The sequence below is a fragment of the Mytilus galloprovincialis genome, chromosome 8 (genome assembly GCF_965363235.1).
Source record: "Mytilus galloprovincialis chromosome 8, xbMytGall1.hap1.1, whole genome shotgun sequence".
Classification (NCBI taxonomy): Eukaryota; Metazoa; Mollusca; class Bivalvia; order Mytilida; family Mytilidae; genus Mytilus; species Mytilus galloprovincialis.
The window spans coordinates 82,861,497-82,867,501 of record NC_134845.1 but is presented as its reverse complement, the minus strand read 5'-3'; the positions used below and the strand labels follow the sequence as shown (position 1 = coordinate 82,867,501).

At 32.7% G+C, this 6,005-nt stretch overlaps 1 long non-coding RNA gene across 1 annotated transcript; it reads right to left on the bottom strand.

The window, feature by feature from the left end:
- Positions 1 to 405: 405 nt before the first annotated feature.
- Positions 406 to 3,959, bottom strand: LOC143043584 (uncharacterized). Its single transcript, XR_012968481.1, has 3 exons — positions 2,699 to 3,959; positions 1,645 to 1,678; positions 406 to 677 (listed from the first exon to the last, which is right to left on the bottom strand). It is a non-coding gene; the product is annotated as an uncharacterized LOC143043584 (long non-coding RNA).
- Between the last annotated feature and the right edge of the window lie 2,046 nt (positions 3,960 to 6,005).

The following is a 6,005-nucleotide window of genomic DNA, read 5'->3' as shown; positions in this document are numbered from 1 at the left end:
AACAAGTACCAAATTAAAATTAAAAGAGTTCGTCGAATGATTATAACATGCTTATCAAAAAGTCTGATTTCAAAACGATTGTAAAGCGAACGTGTATATTCATTCTAGTGACAATCTGGATGAGTGTTGATTTGAATAACGCAATGATTTCTAACTTGAAACGATTGCAATTTCGAAGCAACTGATATTATGTATTGACGTTTGCCATTTTGTGTTTTATTGATTCATTCAATTGAACATTTCCAGTATTTATTTATATCCATTCTTCTCGTCTTAGAAATCTAAACATTTCGGTTTTATTTTCTACAAACAAGCTTATTTTTAGTTCACTTAACTCGATTTCACAATCAAAATTATCCCAAATTGATGTCGGTTTTCTTCTGATATTTAACTTTTTACCTGACATATAATGTGATTGCTCAGCATTTTGTTTTCAAGCACTCTTTGCAGGCTGTCAAAATTGAAATGTCTTTCCCTTTTCGTACAAGACCATAGAGCCGTAAATTTCAAGTCATTAGCAGGCTGACGCTGGAATTGGTAATCAAAATCATCCCATTCGTTTGCGCTGCATTGTAGCATTATTGCAATTTCACGACACTCGCCAAGAGAAAGTTGTGCTACTAGCCTTCGTATATGCTTTGGTAAAGGGCGCTGTTCCCGTTGTAATCTTTCTAACCCTTAAACGTTAAAATGAGGGTTATCATTAAAATTATTAGAGAAAAATGTTAATGGTTGCACTTTGTAAATACAGCTGTCTTTCAAGCCATGTCTCTTTTGAGGAGAGACATATTTTTCATAAATAATTATCTCTGTTTATGTACTAGTTCCCAGATATGATCTCCATATTTCATATCGTAGAGACATAACTTAGTGATGTTACCAGTAAATAAGCATATGCATTTCGATCTTATTTAAGTCAATAGGAACCCTAAAGTCACGGTTGGGGTAGTAGATAATTTTAGTATTAGTTTAAACTTGTAGAAGTTCGTGGCATATCATTTCAAATGTACCGCACATCTTAATATTGTGACCTCTGAAAAAATTGTAGTGCATATAAACTTTCCATACTAGGATATTTTTTTCAAAACTTCAAAGTGAAAAAAAGCACAGCTTTAGTCGTGAGAGGAGTTCCTATGGGAAATTGCATTGTAGATATTTAAAGAAATGCAACCTAAAGGAATGTAGAAGATATATATAATCATTGAACATATATAGGAAAACAGATAACGGTTTGAATAAATCATTGACCACATAATATGCAAACATAAGTAAGATCATAGAATAGATATTCATTTAGTGTTATCATCAGTATTTCTACATGTAAAAGATATCCGAGTAATGAGATTGCACGAACTACTAATAACGACAGTGTCCTAACTTTATCGAAAAGAATGTACAGTTAATGGATTGATATATTTTCTATAAGTAAAGATATTCAAGAAAAAATATCTGTTTAACATAATACTTTATCTAATGGTTGACTTTAAAAAGTGATGGGAATTATTATAGCCGTCTAACAGGAATATTTGCCGATTTCAATAAGAACAGCGATGTATAATGTATGTTTTTGTTATTGGAAAGTATGTGTAGATTAACATATGTAAGATAAGATCATCTAAATCCGAAATTGACATATTAACTTACCCTTGCAAGAACTTGCACATACTGAACGTGTTTCCTGGAAAAAGGAATATATTTGTCTCAAACATACACAGTCGAAATCAAAGTAACTAAAGAACATTTATTTCAAATAATTCAACAATTATTTACACACTAATTATGTTAATCACGTATACTGAAAATTTTGGCAATATTTAATACATAAGAAAATGCCGTTACCAAGTCTCGAATATGACAGTTGTTACCCATTCGTTTCATGTGTTTAAGCTTTTGATTTTGCCATTTGATTAGGATCTTTCCGTTTGAAATTTCCTCGAAGTTCGGAATTTTCATATTTTACTATTTACTGTTTTAAATTAGGTCTTTCAACGTTATTGTTGAAAACAAACTTATCAAATATCAAAGGCCGGGTTTATTTTCTCAATTTTGACTTTTGCTTGATTTAAAAATTGTATTCTAAAATACCAGCGCAAAATGTTTCCTTTATCTATATTACTAAATTAATATATTTGAAATTGAGTGTCGCATTGTCTTCTTTCACATTAAATCCTACAATATTGTTTTATAGCACAAAGGAGAAATGACAAGCGTATTTTATTATGTGTTCATTTATCGGATCGACCGATATTGTATTATTGAATTTAGTATAAATACAGCTATTATAGACCCTTTATCTCCCTTAATTCAAGCAAAAATTTATAGAGACCATACATTTATGAAATCAAAATGAAGACAACTATGATCGGACGCCAATAGTAACATTGAATAAACCAGAAGAAGCTTCTAAATAAAATCGAAAATTAATGTGGCACAACCATCAAATGTTCTTTAAATAACTTGTTTAATATTTTTGCTTTAAGCCAGATTTTTTTCCCACGATAAATGTTTGTTTCGCAATATTTCTTACATAGTAATGTACAGTGTACACGTTTTAAAATATCACCTTGCTAAGCCGAAAACTTTTGTCTATAATTTTAATTGTTCTCTAAACAATTTGGTTTGAATTCTGTTTGGTTGTTTTTTTTGTGTGTAAAAGTACAACAACAAAACACTCTGTAATATTTGTATTTATTACTACCTTGAACTCATGTTTTTCCTTTTCCGAGAACCATGTTCTCAGAGTCTTTGTCTCGTGACGTTCGTTGTGTTTTTTACAAATCCATATTGATTCGTCAGCAGATGAAGGCATTTCGTTGTGGCTAAAGAAACACATATCAGAATTGCAAAAAACACCAAACTCAATGTTGAAGGGTATTTCAGAATCCATTGATGTGACGTCATCTGACAACCTTGAGTAGAATTCAGTGATTCTGACAATCGCTGCCGTTAGACATTCCTGTACCGCAGCTGCAAGGGTTGGAGATATATCTTCTTTCTTCTTGGCATGTATAAGTGACACAATCACTCTATTGGTTTTTACTTGAACTGCAATTTCATGAGAATTATCAACCTTGACGACAGCAAGATCTCTAAAGAGCATTAATTTTTCAGTGTTTTCCTCTTTGTAATCTTTTACATCCCATGAGGTGATGAATGCATTAAGAATGCGATATGACATTGCTGGCGGTATAACCTCTTCAACAAATGTATAAGCCAGAACAATGGAATATTTTGATTGCCAAAAGCTACGTAGAAACATCGTATCGTTCTCTTTTGTTATCATACTGGGAATTAGGAAGCGAGATACCTCATCAATTGGACTGCTTAAATCTGTTAAACCGATTCTTGGAGCAATAAGAACATCAAGATGTACTAGGATCCGAATCATATATTCCTTGTACGGTAGAATATGCTTAAAATCATCCTGTCTCCATAGAAAATAGATATCATCTTTTTCAATCATCCCCGATTCTTGAAGTTTTCTCAAAATTGCAGAAAACCTATATCCCTTAGGCCAGAACTGCTTGTCAGTGACAACAGATCGTAGGACTTCGACTAAATATGGTGGTGATATAATGATGAAATCACGAAGGGTTTTGACATCAAAGTACAACAGTTTTCCTAGCGAATGCTGTACTTTCAGAAAGGTTTCTATCTGCCTTTCAGATAACCTCATTGACTCATTCTTAGAGTTTAATGCCATAAGTTGATCCCGAGAAATAATATTAATCCCTTGAGCCGATTTCTGGGCCAACTGTAACTCCAAAGGAATCCATTTTGTTGGCATTGCTTCGCCCCATCTAGGATGTTCAGTTGCTCTTTGCATCAGCTTATCTTTAAGAATAGCAATTTCCGGATCCTCTGTGTTTGTTGCATCAATACATATCAATGGTTGAAACTCTAAATGCTTTAAACCAGCATGTGATTCAAACAAATTTTGCAGCTGCCTTTGTAATTGTGTTCGTCTAGTTTCTTGTGGACTCTGCAATTCAAAATACACATTGAATATAATAATACCCCAGAAAATAGGATATTTATATTAAAATTTGTGAATAAATGTGTATATATATTTCTGTAATTCTTACTCAATATATATTCTTTTCATGACCTGTAGATTTTTTATATATATAATTTTTAAAAAATCAATCCCAACAGAAACATCAACGGTCTTATCTATATAAAACGAACAATCACCACAACAAATGGCAACCCATTAACAACAGGTTCCTGTCTACGATCATTTTTACTTAATCATATTCACACAAAAAAAACTAATATTATAAGTATTTTTTAAAGTAATATAGAATTGAGATTTACCTCAAACCATTTATCTTTATGAGTAGCGACAAAGATAATTCTTGGAAATCCGTTTTCTGTCCTCTTGCAGTACGCCAAAATAGAGTTTACCCAATGTAGCAGATAAACTGAGAATGTATAATATAAAAACATCAAGCATTACTTTTATAATTTACCTGGACATAAAATATATAATGTGTAAATACATACGGAATAGTAAAAGAATATGGATTATGCATATTTTAGCTAAATTTACCAAATGTTTAATGGTGAAAATTTTCCAAGCGTGTATTTCTATTTCTTATTGAAGACAAATGATGTATTATGTTAACAGCCTCTACATGTTGATGATATATGAAACCAATTCCTTTGCGCTGCAAATTGTTTGAAGGACATCATGATTAAGTGACTTTAATCAATTTTGCATATGGTTTAGTTTAGACAGTTTTTATTTAATATTCTATTGATAATGAAATATTCAGCAATTTCAGAAATTTAGTTTTGAACTGAATCGCCAGTGAATACTTAATTTTAGTCCCAAAAATTAGTCTTCTTTTTTTTAAATAGATATCATGGAACAAAGACAGAAATCATTTTAAATATAAATAAACTCAGTATAGATACCAGCACTAAGTTTTGTATATACGCCAGACGCGCGTTTCGTCTACAAGAGACTCATCAGTGCCGCTCGAATCCAAAAAAGTATTAAAAAGGCCAAATAAAGTACGAAGTTGAAGAGCATTGTAACAACTAGTGAATATCTATAGAAAATGCCAAGCGACATTTCTACAGCTAAAGGCTATTTGGTATACCATGACTATAACAATCATCTCGGTCTTGGTGTAGTTTTCTTTTGCTTAAAATTTAGATTAAAACACCTATCCTACAATTACACATGTAAATACCACACAACTGCTAGATTAACTGTCCGTTTGGTAATTATCATGTTATTAATATAAATTAAAACATGTTGTCATTAAGTACCTGCAACAGTTGGTTTCATAAAGTGTCCTGGGAGAAAGGTCACATCGGGCATGAGTTCATCTAGATTAAGGGAACCATTAAACATCAATACATATATGCCTCTGCTTGTGATGAATAGCTGATGTGTCATGTAATAATCCTTCTGGCCACCGAAGTCCCAGATGTCAATAGGTACTACTCTCTGCTTATATTTTCCTTCCTTTACAACCCGTATAAGCAGCTTGTGTATTGTCTCATGAGACATATCGCTTGTTATATCCTCCAGCAATTCATTATCTGAAATCTCCATAGCCCACACATTTTGCTTCTTTTCAACAATGTGTGCAACTAATGGGAAAACTGGGTTAATTTGATTTGTCGATGAATCGTATTTTGACGCCTTTAATTGAAAAGAACCTGCTTGCGGAATTTTTCGTTCGTTCGTTTCTGACGTGAATGATCTTCCCGTTGGTATATGCTGTGTTTTCCTTTCATGCAAAGGCTGGTACGCTACGTTATGTTTCCGTGAATCTGCATCGAATTCTGCATGTAGGGGTTCCCCATGTGGAAAGTAAATTTCGTTTTGACCATCATAATTCGTAAATGCTGTACTTTGATCAGTTGTCCCTGGGTCATAGTCATCAATAGGTACACCATCCAATATACGATCATCCCCAGAACTCGATGTTCTATTGGTTGAAATCGACATCAACATGTGTGTCAGTACTTCTGTAACTGCGTTACCT